The sequence below is a fragment of the Mustelus asterias genome (assembly GCF_964213995.1).
Source record: "Mustelus asterias chromosome 26 unlocalized genomic scaffold, sMusAst1.hap1.1 SUPER_26_unloc_7, whole genome shotgun sequence".
Taxonomy (NCBI): Eukaryota; Metazoa; Chordata; class Chondrichthyes; order Carcharhiniformes; family Triakidae; genus Mustelus; species Mustelus asterias.
The window spans coordinates 873,373-888,061 of NW_027590114.1; positions in this window are offsets into that span (position 1 = coordinate 873,373).

Below are 14,689 nucleotides of genomic sequence, written 5' to 3' on the forward strand. Positions count from 1 at the left end.
CTTTGAGATCATACTGCGGCGATTCTCTTTCTATTATTACCCATGGTGTTTCCTGGACTTGACCCCCGTGTGCAGTGTTGTTAATGTCCTTCGCCGTGCAGCAATAGACTGTTCTGTCTGGTTCACCGTCATGTTCACCTTTGATCGATTTATCGCCATTGGTTCCCAAAAGCTGAAAGCTAAATATTGCACCGAAAAAACTGCGGCTGTGGTTCTTGCAACAACAACCATTCTACTCTGTTTGAAAAATGTGCCTCGTTACTTTAGATATGAACCGAGTAAAATAATCAACAATGTATCGTGGTTATGCAAAAATAAGAGAATCTTTTACACTGATCCTAGGTGGCAGGGGTTCACTAACTTTTCAATAGCATTAACTCCAATGATCCCATTCGCAGTAATTCTGATCCTTAACGCTCTGATTTTCCGACGCATTTTAATGGCCAGCCGAGCTCGCAAGTCACTGAAGGGTCAGAGCGAGGGAGACAAACACAGTGACCCAGAGATGGAGAGTAGAAAGAAGTCTATTATTTTACTCTTTGCCATATCCAGCAACTTCATAATTCTGTGGTTATTCTATGTTTTATATAGGCTTGATGTGCCAGAACTCTTTTTAGATGGCAGTGGTTATGACATCTTTGAGGACATCGCCTATATGCTGCAGATTTTAAGCTGCTGCACAAACACCTTTATTTATGTGGCCACTCAGCCCAAATTCAGAACAGAGTTAAAGAAAATGCTGAAATATCCGTTTGTATCGATTGCTCAATACATTGATTGAAACAACAGTTTTAAAAAATCCATCGTGTGAGGGACAGGAACATGGTGGCCCTGTGAGCAGAGATATGACAGATATCCAGCTCAAGAAGAGCAAGATGTGACATGGGGGGAGGAGGTGAAGGGAAGAGTCTGCAGGAATGAACTGCATTGGAGGGATGTGCGCGGCGCAGGGAGAGAGAGAGTGGAAGAACCAGAGCTTGACTTCTCCAGGGAGGTCAGACAGGGCGAGGAAAGGCTGCGGAGGACAAGAGGTGAACGTGACATAACCCAGCATAAAGAGATCAGATACAAAGTATCGCCTGAATGTATTGATTTAAACAGTTCATAAACTTGAAAACAGCGGAAAGGGAGGTTGTTAATTGAACATTTCGGGGTACCTATTGGACCGAGGAGGGTTTTCATCTGTCAGCATGTTGCCGTTTCTGGGATCTTGCTGTGTGAAGAGGGCAAGTGTGTGGCTTTCTACATCATAGTAATGTTGCAGAAACAGATGAAGGGAGAGAGGGAAAGACAAAGAAAAAGAATCGAGGAGAGAGATAGAAGCGGCTGGATGTTGTGTGTTGGAGGCAGAGGGAGCGGTGAAAGCTGCTATTGAGGTGCGGGGGTTCTAAATGGGGGAACAGGGTCTCCATTTAATTCTGAGGCTCCCGGGATGTGGATTTCACTGCCCCAGCCTCACTCTGCCTCACTCTGTACCTCTGTATAAGAACTGACCACATTTAAAACGCACTCCACACTGTTGACTGCATCTTGTGGGATCTTGCTGAGCACAAGGGACTTCGTTTTAAAAGCCGTCATGCTTTTCATGAGGGACGTTTATCCTTTCAGGGACAGAAGGGATATATCGAGACTTAAGAAAATGCCCACAGACACAGAGGTGTGTGTGTGCGTGTGTGTGTGTGTGTATATATATGTTTGTGCGTCTGTGTTTGTCTGGCCGCGTGTCTTGGTGTGTTTTTATGTATGTGTGTGTGTCTGCGTGTGAGAGTGTTTGTGTGTCTGTGTGTGTGCATATGTCTATGTTTGTGGGTGCTGCACGTTGCTGTGTGTTTGCCCCATTGTCAGTGTAAGCATCTGTGTGCGTTTGTGCCTGTGTGTGTGTGCGTGTGTGCCCGCCTACGTGTATGTCCCAGTATCTGTGTGTGTTCCTCAGTGTTGGGTGTCCATGTGTGTTTGTGTGTGCCTCAGTGCGTGTGTCTCAGTGTTTGTGTCTGTCTGTGTGCGTGTGTCTGTGTGTGTCTGTCTCTATGAGTGTATCTCTGTGCGTGTGCCTGTGTGTGTGTTTTTCTCGGTGTGTGTTTGTGTTTGTGTCTGTGTTCATGTGTTTGTCTGTGTGCATGCGTGTGTGTCTCTGTCTCAGTTTGCGTTTCTGTGTGTGCAGCGTTGTGTGTTCCTTGTGTTTGTGTGTATGTGTGTCTTCTTGTGTGTGCCTATATATATATGTGTGTGTGTATGTGTGCGAGCGTGAGTGTATGTGTGTTAGTTTGTCTCAGTGCGTTTGTGTGTGCATGCATGTGTGCATGTGGGTGTGACGGGAGACAGAGTGAGGGAAGACAGTGAGATGCGACTTTGAGGCATCGCACAGTGCGGGAATAATGCGAAGGGAAAAAGAGTGAGGGGGGAGAGAGTGAGATGGAGAGAGCAAGGCGGAATAGCGCAAGAGGAGGATAGGGCGACGGGTAAAGAGTGTAACGGGAAAAGAGTTCGGGAGAATGTGAGGGAAGAGAAAGTGAGGGGGAGAGTGAGTGAGTGGGAGAAGGGTTTTAGGGTGCGAAGGAATAGTGTGATATGACAGAGTAAGAGGGGGAAGGAATAAAGGAGTTGAGGGAGTGAGATACTGGGTAAGGGACGAGCAGATGGGAGAGAGATTGTTGAGGTGAGAGGGGAGCTAACAGAAAGCAGAATATACTGGCCAGTTTGAATTGAATCTCAATTCATGAATTCTAACTTTCTATCTGAAGGAATTCACATCTGAGGAGTCCAGTTAAAAATCCCAGTGACTCTCCCACTGTGATGTTGCTGAAGATGCTGTATTTAGTAAGTGGAAATATTATATCTCACAATGAGAAAATTTAATTTAATGCAGATTTCTAGAGCAAGCAAATCCTAATTGAGTTAAGAAGAATAAAACTGTGCACAATGCTCCCGGTCTGGTCTGGCCAAGGTTCTGTGCAATTGCAGCAAGACATCTTTACTGTTTTACACAAATCCCCTTGCGATGAAGGCCAACGGAGCATTAACCTTGCTAAGTGATTGCAGTCCCTGCATGCTGGCTTTTAGAGTCCCATGAACAAGGACACCCAGAACTTTCTGGACATCTTCTATTTCCAATTTTGCACCATTGCATAATTACCTTGTTTCTCTGTATTTTCTACCAAAATTGGAGAATTAGACACTTATTCCCGTTATATTCCATCTGCCCTGTCCTTGCCCATTTATACAGCCTGTCCAAATCCCGCTGAAGAACCATCACAAGTGTGTGTGTGGGTGGGTGGGTGGGTGTGTGTTTGTGTGGCTTCAAGGTGATTTAAACAAGTTGATTAAGTGGGCAAATACATAGGAAATGCAATGTAACGTAGATAAAAATGGTATAATGTAATTAAATGTGAATTTATCCATTTTGGATGGAGAAACAGAATTGTGTAGTATTCTTTAAATGGTGACATAATAAATTTTAGAAAATTCAGAAATCAAATTCACAACAAAGTGTTGGATTGGACATGTTCAATTAGGGCGGCACGGTAGCACAGTGGTTAGCACTGCTGCTTCACAGCTCCAGGGACCTGGGTTCGATTCCCGGCTTGGGTCACTGTCTGTGTGGAGTTTGCACATTCTCCTCGTGTCTGCGTGGGTTTCCTCCGGGTGCTCCGGTTTCCTCCCACAGTCCAAAGATGTGCGGGTTAGGTTGATTGGCCATGCTAAATTGCCCCTTAGTGTCCTGAGATGCGTAGGTTGGAGGGATTAGTGGGTAAATATGTAGGGATATGGGGGTAGGGCCTGGGTGGGATTGTGGTCGGTGCAGACTCGATGGGCCGAATGGCGTCTTTCTGTACTGTAGGGTTTCTATGATCATTCTATGATAAACCCAGGATTAAAGTTCACACATACAATATGTTCACACTCTTCATTAGTGTCCTCACAGTTAATTCCCTGCCTACCTTAATATCATAAGCAAATTTATAATTGATAGATATCGTTCCTTCATCCAACTTACAGATATAGGAACAGCAGCACAGATCATCGTTACGTATACCGTTAAAAAGTGGATGGAGAAAATCACAAGGAGCACCAATCAGAGCGAGAATAGGATAATAAAAGTACTGAATAACATAAAGTGCGTATTCGATCCGTGTATCCATCCATCTGGCTGTAGTGGCAAGGTGAAGCCACACTGATAAACCCCTTTCCAATGTTGTAACTTTCGAATCTATTGTTCTGAGATCCTGATCCATTGCTGTTTCATCCCAAACTATTGTTCTCAGATTCTCATCCATTGCTGAACCATTCCAAATTATTGCTGTCAGAACTGGATCAATAGTTGTCATCTTTCAAACTACAGTTCCAATCCCTCCCATAACTCTCACTTGAGCCACCGTTTCCTGTTGCTGCTGTTACCAGTTCATAACTTATCGAGGTTACTCCCTTATTAATGAAACAATGACGCCCTCCCGTGAGGCATATTTGTCACGAATCCATGGAGAATGAAAATAATTTCTGTCACTAAACAAACAGGTTATGTTAACCCGTTTTGATTTTTGGATTCCGGAGCTTCAAAAACAACAATGGTCAGTTGACTGTCGGTGACTAGTTTAACATTATTTAATATAGTTATTGATAACAAACAGTTTGGCTGCAGCAAATTATCTGCATTGCCGAGACAAATCGACAGTTGACAGCTGATCACTGATCCGAGAGGAGCACCGAGAGAGGAGCAAGGAATGCACTTTGTCTTTCCTGCATTCTCCAGGCACATCATGTGTCACCACTTTGATATTTGAAATCAAAACGGTGTATTCCCTGAGACAGATTGGACAGCCAACCGCATTCAGGATCAGCATATTTGAATCATCGACTCGACCCACCATCATGTGCCCCCCACCCCCCAACGTCCCCTCCCACTCCCCCCCCACCCCGCCACCCACCCCCCCTCCCCCCCCCCCCCCGAAGAAAAATTGCCATTCACGTTCCCCTTGCCCTATCGTTGTCGCCACTCAGGCTGAATCTGTGTGCCTGGTTTGTCGCAAACCTCAATCCCGACATCCATTCACAAAGGTCACCTTAAAATGGGGTGTGGGGTTTCTTTTGGAGGGGGGTCCGAGTGTAAGTGAGTTTAAAGAGTGGAAGTAAGATGACAGAGACTGAAAGTGCATGGGCATTAGCACAAACTAGCGGAAATGTTCGACATCGAGGAATATGAGAGGGGCGAGGTGAATTGAGACCAATTGAGACCAGGATCCTTCAGCAAGATAACTGATGAGAGTTCAAACAATTAACAAAAAAAGAAGTGAAATTCAATGATCTTCAATCCCACCAAGGCCCTCTCCCTGTAACCCCATATGTTTACCCTGCGAGTCCCTCTGATATTAAGTGGCAATTGAGCATGGCCAATCATCCTAACTCGCACATCTTTGGCACGTGGGAGGAAACCGGAGCACCCGGAGGTAACCCACGCAGACATGGGGAGAATGTACAGACTCCATACAGACAGTCACCCGAAGCCGATATTGAACACGGGCCCCCGGCGGTGTGAGGCAGCAGTGTTATCCACTCTGCCACCGTGCCGCCCCTGTGAGACTGCAAATCCCAAAATTAACCGGGTGAATGGCTTCCCAAAAGGAAAACCAAATGTGAAACTTCGATTCTGCAAGGACAGAAATATTTTTTTGCAATGTATGATCTGGTACATGTAAGGAATTTAGGGGATGGTTCCGATGAGTCCATGGCATTGTTATGAAAGAAAAAAACATGACCAGATTCTTACAAGGCAAATTTCAGGCAAAAGTGCTAAACAGAGGAATATCGAAACCAAAAGTAGGAGTACGCCATTCGGCCCCTTGAGCCTGCTCCGCCATTCATTTCGATCATGGCTGATCATCAAATTCAATATCATGATCCCCTCCCCCGCCCTCCCCCCCTCCCTCCTCCCTACTCCCCCCTCCCCACCTCCCTACTCCCCCCCTCCCTCCTCCCCCCCGCCCCATCAATATACCTTGTCCCCTTCAGCTGCAAGAGCTGCATCTATTTTCTTCTTGAAATCAAACAAAGTTTTGGTCTCAATTACAATCGGTTGTCCTGAATTCCACATGCTCACCAACTTCTGGGTGAAGAAAATCCTCCTCACCTTCGCTCTGAAAGGTTTAAGCCGTATCCACAAACTATGACCCTAGTTCTGGACTCCCCCCGCCATTACAGAGATTCTTTCGGAATCAACCCTGTCTAACGCTATTTGAATTTTACAAATTTCTCTGAGATCCCCTATCACTCGTTTAAATTCAAGGGAATCTAACCCTAACCGGCTTAATCTCTCGTCATATGGCACACCTGTCATAGAGCCATAGAGGTTTACAGAATCGAGACAGGCCCTGCGGCCCAAATTGTCCATGCCGCCATTTCTTAAACCGCTAAGCTTGTCCCAATTGCCCACATTTGGCCCATATCCCTCTGTACCCATCTTAGCCATGTAACTTCCTAAACGCTTTTCAAAAGACAAAGTTGTACCTGCCTCTACTACTAACTCGGGCAGCTTATTCCAGACACTCACCACCCTCTGTGTCAAAAAAATGTCCATCCGGGCCCTTTTGCATCTCTCCCCTCTCACCTTCAACCTATGCCCTCTAGTTTTAGACTCCCCTACCTTTGGGGAAAGGTATTGACTATCCAGCTGATCTATGCCCCTCATTATGTTATAGACTTCTATTAGATCTCCTCCAAGCCTCCTGCGCTCCAGAGAGAGAAGTCCCAGTCTATCCAGCCTTTTCTTATAACTGGAAACATCAAGTCCCGTCGCATCCTAGTGAGGCTTTTCTGCACTCTTTCCAGTTTAATAGTATACTTTCTAGATTTGGGTGACCAGACCTGTACACAGTGTTCCAAGTGTGGCCTCACCAATGTCTTGTCCAACTTCAACAATTCGCCCCAACTCCTGTATTCAATGTTCTGACTAATGCATACCCTGTGACTCCGCTGCCACACACACACTCACTCCCTCATTCCCACACACCGTAACGCTCACACACCCACTACAGTATAAACATACACTCCCCAACCGCCCGCCCCCACCAAATACAAACTTACCCGTTCACGCACTCTCTCCCTCACTCCCACACACAGCAACACTCACACCCTCACTACAGTATAAATTTACACTCTCCAACTCCCCCTCAAAATACTCACTCATCCGCTCACACATTCGCTCCCTCACTCCCACACACAGCAACACTCACACTCTCACTACAGTATAAATTTACACTCTCCAACTCCCCCATCAAATTCACACTCACCCGCTCACAAACCCAGTCGCTCTCTTACCCCACACGTAATCACTCACTGTCTGACTCAGACAGATGCACACGAACATTCTAGAGACTCACTCTCTGTTCCAGTTACCGTCACACTCAAGCTTTCTCTGCAACACACTCACTTCCTCAATGCAACACAACCACAAACCGAATCTCTCATTCCCACACACAAATAGAGACTAACCACCTCACTCACTTACATAGATACACTCAAACAAGCACAGAGAAAACAGCAAGTCTATATCCCTCTCACACTCATGCATGCACTCCCAATTTCACATGCAAGCCAACATTCACAAACACACACAAACACTGTCTTTGTCTTTTCCCACGCTCACAGATACACACACACATTTCTCTCTTGCACACCTTTCTCTCACACGTACAATCACACTCATCTTCACATCCCCACAATCTCTCACCCACACTCGCACATGTCCTGTCTCTGGTCTTCCTGACACAACACAGACACACACACATGCACGCACACGGCAGAGTTTATTTTCTTTTGTTCAGGTGCAACATTCCCAGGCAACAGTGAATGGAGCAGTAACGCTGAACATTAAAATAACTTTTTAATTGAAGTGTTTACTTTGTTCTATGTCCATTGTCTATGTGACTGTGTATTTCACTTTCTTGCAACTAACCTCTTTACTGGTTTGATACTAACACGTGGAACATGTGGTCTCTCCAAATGTGTCACCTGCTAGTTAGTGGCCATGGCAACAGCAGAACTATTTGTCATTATTTTCGACGTGATAATGAAGCAGATTCCGCATGTTTACCTTTTACATTTTTTATTATTTGCTGCACTCTCTCAAAGTGTGCAATATCCACAGTACAATTCTTCATACAGCCACGGACTGTTCTGTCTGGTTCACCGTGACTTTCACTGTTGATGGATTTGTGGCCAGATGTTGCGGAAAGCTGAGAAGTAAACACTGCACCGTGAAATCCGCAGCGGTGGCTCTGGGAACAGTAACTGGGTTGAGCTGTTTAAAAAACATGTTCTGGTGTTTTACGTTCACAGGTTTATATGCGTTTATAAAAAGACTATGGCTTTGTAGGCTTACAGGCGGCTTTATAAGCTCCCCTATGTGGGCATCAATCGAATTGCTGCAATATATTTTAACACCTTGTATTCCATTTATCCTGATTATAATGCTCAATACCTTCACCGTCAGAAACATTTTAGTGACCAGCAGAACCCGCAGGAGACTCCGGGCTCAGAGCATTGAGAAGACTCATTTTGATCCAGAAATGGAGAATCGGAGGAAATCCATTATTTTACTGTTTGCTATATCAGCGAATTTTTTTCTGTTATGGGCATTGTTGGTGTTTTATTCCATACAGACACGCATGACATTTCTCCAGGTTATGGATATTGCTGTGGGCTATTTTATCATGCAGTTGGGCACCATGCTTCAACTTCTTAGTTGCTGCACAAATACTTGCATCTATGCAATAACACAGACAAAGTTCAGACAGCAGGTGAAAACTATGCTAAAATACCCCTTCAGTAGAATTGTGAAATGTATCCAATGATTCGAATAGATGATTAATTGAAATTTCCCATGAACTCAATATCTAATTTTACTTGTAAATGGACCAATTCTTTTAAGTTGTAGACAGCGTGTGGTTCGTTTATGTCACTGTCCATGTGCAGCAACTGTCCCTGCACTAATAGAACATGTGGTGCATCTTAATCTATGATAAGAAAGGTTGGTGGGGGGCGGGGGGGGGGGGGGGGCAGGGGATGACAGAGCGGGGGGGGGGGGTGCAGAGCCTGTCATTATGGCAACAGAACTGGCTGAAGAATATCTCTATTGCAATAGAGATGGAATGCAGGCAAAATGATGGTAGCCGAGCAGGGCAGAGGATTGCTGCTAATCAAACAAAGCATGGAAGGTGCCAGCACTGTGCTGGCAGAGTATGGGTAACAGCTCTATGTGTTTTCACAGAGCAGGGATGGGACCTATAACTAGGGTAACACGTTGATGAGCATCTGTTTTGGGGCACGTTTGGAGTGATGTTAATCTCTTAGTAACGCAATACAAATTGTGCTGCCATAGTGGTGAAACGTGCAGCCGTGGGATTTCTCTTTAGTTGCAGCGATGTGGTGTGGCACTTTTCAGCTAGAATTGGAGAATCTGCTTTAGTTGCGATGCGTTAGCAATATTTCAGAGTCTATGTTAGATTTTGTGTCTATTAGATTCAGGGCCCCCATTAGTTGCAGGGTCTTTGTCAGTATAAAGGTATATTTCAGTTGCAGCAACATTAATTGCAGTCTCACTGAAGCGCCCCCATTCCAGACCCCTCCCCCTTCAATCACTGCAAATCACAAACACTTTTAGAACAGAACAATTGCATCTAATGGGAACTCTCTGCTTGGACATTGTCATGTGAGCGGACATTAAAGCAATGTAAATGCCATGCAGCTTACAGCTTCAGCGATGTCATTGCGGGCTGCAGCTAAGCTGTGGCAGTCAGGTGATAGGGTTTGTTTCCTTTGGGCTTTCAGTTATGTTTTTGGAAGCAGTTTACCTGCATGCTAAGAAGCAGACTGTTTTCCTCCCTGTTTTTTTTCCTCTTTGTTTGGTTCTGCCTTAAAGGATCTGTGTTTTGGGAAAATCGATCCGACTACAACCTCTTCTGAGTTTCTTCACAAGGAAAACGTGGCAAATAGGAACAGGAGGAGACCATTCAGCCCATCACAGGCCTGCGCCGACAACAGTCCCACCTTATCCCATAACACCTCACACTTACCCTGCTAATCCCCCCGAAACTAGGGTCAATTTGACATAGCCAATCAACCTAACCCTCAAATTTTTCACTGTGGGAGGGAACCGGAGCACCCGGAGGAAACCATGACCAGCCATGATCACAATGGATGGCACAATGGATCACAATGGATCACAGGCTTTGAACTGAGGCTTAGTCACATAGGCCTTGAATTGAGGACTGGTCACACAGGCGTTGAATTGAGACCTAGTCACACCGGCCTTCAATTGAGGCCTAGTAAAACACAAATTTAATTGAAGCCCAGTCATAGAGGCCTTAAATTGAGGCCTAGTCCGCAGGTCTTTTATTGAGGTCTAGTTACACAGAACTTGAATTGAGGCCTCGTCACACAGACCTTGAATTGAGGCCTGGTCACAGAGAACTTGAATTGTGGCCTAGTCACACATAACTTGAATTGAGAACTAGTCACACAGGCCTTGAATTGAGGTCTAGTCACACAGGCCTTGAATTGAGGCCTCGTCAGAAAGGCTGCATTATACCTCAGGTACAAAGAACAAGTGCCTTTCCCCCACCCACCTCTCCTCCCCCATCCCTAGTGAAACTAAACAATCCTTTCCTTCCACAAATCCCACCACCCTGTCTAAAATCACACGTAGGACTCGGGGATGGAGAATAAGCCTTTCCCCAGGCTCAGGAATGTGAATTTCAGCTTCCTCTCCCTTCCAAATGCTTCACAGTGAGAGAGGCAGACTGAGAATGTTACAAACAGAAACTCAGTATAAGTAGATTGAAGCTCTGCCCTGAGCCCTCACACAGCACCGTGGCATTACTGAGAGTAAAACACAGGCACTGTCCAATTGGTCAATTAAACCGGGTCCCAATCGCAGCCTTTTTCATTCCAAGCCCCTGTGAGAACTCGATCAAACATCCTCTCTACAGCTCTGCCTTACCCTGTTCCTCTCTATATCACACGCTCCCTTCCCTTAATCTTTTATGTTTAAACTGTGGACACTGATACAGTGTGAGGAATATGGGGCGGGGATGAGGCACAGAGCATGAGTTCACAGCATGAACGAACACACACACACACAGTCTGAACATGGCGAGAAAGAATGCGATATTTAAGTGAGATTGGGGTGAAGTCAGTGGGCAACGAGGGACCACACCTCTCCCTCTCTCCCTCCGCCCCTCTGCTGAAGAAGATTAGGGCACACGGAGTTGGGGGGAGTGTGTTAAAGTGGATTGGGGACTGGCTATCCGACAGGAAGCAATGAGTCGGAATAAATGGGTGTTTTTCCGGTTGGAGGAAGGTAACTAGTGGCGTGCCGCAGGGATCGGTACTCGGGCCGCAACTGTTTACCATTTATATAGATGATCTGGAGGAGGGGACGGAGTGTAGCGTAACGAAGTTTGCAGACGACACAAAGATAAGTGGAAAAGTGAATCGTGTGGAGGACGGAGAAGATCTGCAGAGAGATTTGGACAGGCTGAGTGAGTGGGCGAGGATATGGCAAATGGAGTATAACGTTGATAAATGCGAGGTTATACACTTTGGAGGAAATAATAACAAATGGGATTACTATCTCAATGGAAACAAATTAAAACATGCTACCGTGCAAAGGGACCTGGGGGTCCTTGTGCATGAGACGCAAAAGCCCAGTCTGCAGGTACAACAGGTGATCAAGAAGGCAAATGGGATGTTGGCCTATATTGCGAGGGGGATAGAATATAAAAGCAGGGATGTCTTGATGCACCTCTACAGGGCATTGGTGAGGCCGCAGCTGGAATACTGTGTGCAGTATTGGTCCCCTTATATGAGGAAGGATATATTGGCATTGGAGGGAGTGCAGAGAAGGTTCACCAGGTTGATACCGGAGATGAGGGGTTTGGATTATGAGGAGAGGCTGAGGAGATTGGGTTTGTACTCGTTGGAGTTTAGAAGGATGAGGGGGGATCTTATGGAGACTTATAAGATAATGCGGGGGCTGGATAAGGTGGAGGCGGAGAGATTCTTTCCACTTAGTAAGGAAGTTAAAACTAGAGGACACAGCCTCAAAATAAAGGGGGGTCGGTTTAAGACAGAGTTGAGGAGGAACTTCTTCTCCCAGAGGGTGGTGAATCTCTGGAATTCTCTGCCCACTGAGGTGGTGGAGGCTACCTCGCTGAATATGTTTAAAGCGCGGATGGATGGATTCCTGAGCGGTAAGGGAATTAAGGGTCATGGGGATCAGGCGGGTAAGTGGTACTGATCCACGTCAGATCAGCCATGATCTTATTGAATGGCGGGGCAGGCTCGAGGGGCTAGATGGCCTACTCCTGCTCCTATTTCTTATGTTCTTATGTTCCTTCCACCCCTCCCCACTTAGAATAATGACAAGTCACTCCAGGTTTGGTGCTGTTTGTACATTTGACGTGAACAGGGAACCTTCCACTTCTCGCAGTCACTCCTCTCTGTTTCTCTCTCTGAGACCCTCTCTCTCTTACCTCCACCAACTCTGTCCCTATCCACCCCCCTTCTCTCTCAATCTCTCCTGCTCTTGATAATCAATCTCCGTTCTCTCTCTCTCTCTCTGCCAGTTGATCTCCCCCTATCTCTGTACGTACCCATCGCCCTCCTCTCTCTCTCTCGCCCTGCTCTGGATAATCTCTCTCTCTCAGACGATGAATCTGGATTGAAATTCTCTCTGAAAGGTGTCTGTCTGACCATTTTAAATCATGTCACCCTGTGACCACTGTTTGTGTTGATCACTGATTCACATTGAGAAATGAGGCTGGGGACAGTGGTGGGAGATGGAAGCAATCACAGTCAGATGTCAGTGCACTGAATTTGGGGAGCGGAACCACGGTCTCCCAGCAGGATAGGCTGCAGGAAAAATACGCACAGCAAGATCCCACAAGCAAACTGTTATGTTACCCTAGAGTTCCCCCCTCTCTCACTGTTACCCTCCAGTTCCCATCTCTCTCTCTGATAACTCACAATCAAAGGAGAACGCTGGGGGAGAGATAGAGGGAGAGAGAGAGACAGGGGGAGAGAGAGAGAAAGAGCAGGAAACCCCACAATCACATCCTGAATAAAATAAATGGGGTTTTTTAACCATCGAGTTCTCCCACGTCAGCACAGACACTGTTCGGGAATGAAGCAAACACAAAAGGACATTCCGAGGGCCCTCTGAGATTAGGCCTTGAATTGAGGCCTAGTCACAGAGGCTGCATTAAAATTCGGGGAAATACAACAGTTTTCTCCCCCCTCCCCCAGTGAACCAGAACAATCCTCTCCAGCCCCGAAACTGCCCCAGACACGACTGGAAGGAATGAGAGGGAAAAGGGAGCCAGTGTTCCCCAGACCCTACTGCTTCCACCTCCCCCCTCCCCACTACCACCTCCCTCCCTCCCCACTGACCCACTCCCCCTCCTCCTCCCCACCCCCTCCCCTCCCCCTCCCCTCCTCCCCACCAGCCCTCCCCTCCCCACCCGCCCCCCTCCTCCTCCCCCTCCCCCCTCCTTTCCCACCCCTCCCCACCTGCCCCTCCTCCCCCATCCTCACCACCTCCTCCTTCCCCCTCCCCCGTCCCCCCTGCTCGCCCCTCCTCCAACCTCCCCCTCGCCCCCCTTCTCCCCTCCCCCCCTTTCCCACCACCAATCTATCTCACAACGCGCTCTCTTCTCACTCTCTCCCCGTCATTCCCTCTGCCCTTACACTCTCCTTCCTGACTCTCTTCCTCATTCACTCACCTTCTCTCCCCCTCACTCTCCCCTTCGCACAAGCTAGCTGCCATTGCTCCCTCCCCTCACTCTCGCCCCTCCCTATCTCTCCCCTCACTCTTCACCTATTACCCTGCTCACAATCCCTCCCCTCACTCTATCTACCCTCACATTCTGCCCCTCACACTCACTCCTCCTCACCTTCTCGACCCCTCAGTATCTCCCGTTCGATCTCTGCATCTCACTCTATTCCCCTAAATCTCTTCCCCCTCACTCTCACACTGTCTCCGCCTCACTGACTTCTCCCTCCCCCTCACTCTACCTCTCATTCTCTTCTCCCTCAGCCTCTTGTCCTGTCACTCCCTCCCCGTCACTTTCTCCCTCGCTTTCTTCCCCCTCACACCCTCCCCCTCAATTTCCCCAGCACTATCTCCCCTTCATTCTCACACCAGCTCGCTCTGTCCCTGACACTGTCCCCCTGTCACTCTCTCACCCCTCACACCCTGTCCTCTTACTCTCTCTCCTCTCACTCTGTCCCCATCTCTCCCCTCCACTCGCTCTTGACCTATTCCCCCTTGCTATCTCCCATTGCCCTCCCCCCTCACTATCTCCACTCTCCCTCACTCCCCTCTCACCTACCCTCCCCCTCACTCTTTCTGCTCACTCTCTCTGTCATTGATCATATTTAAGACAGAAATAGATATGTTCTTGATTGGTAAGGGGATCAAGTGTTATGGGGGAAAGGCGGGAGAATGGGGTTGGAAACTTATCAGCTGTGATTAAATGGTGGAGGAGACTCGATGAGCAGAATAGCTGAATTCTGCTCCTGTATCTTATGGTCTTTTCAGTTTCACGCTCACTGTTAGCTACAGTATTTCCACTAGTCCCCCGCTCTTTATTAGCTTGTGTACGTATTCGTTTCAGCATTCCAATGATTCACAATTAGC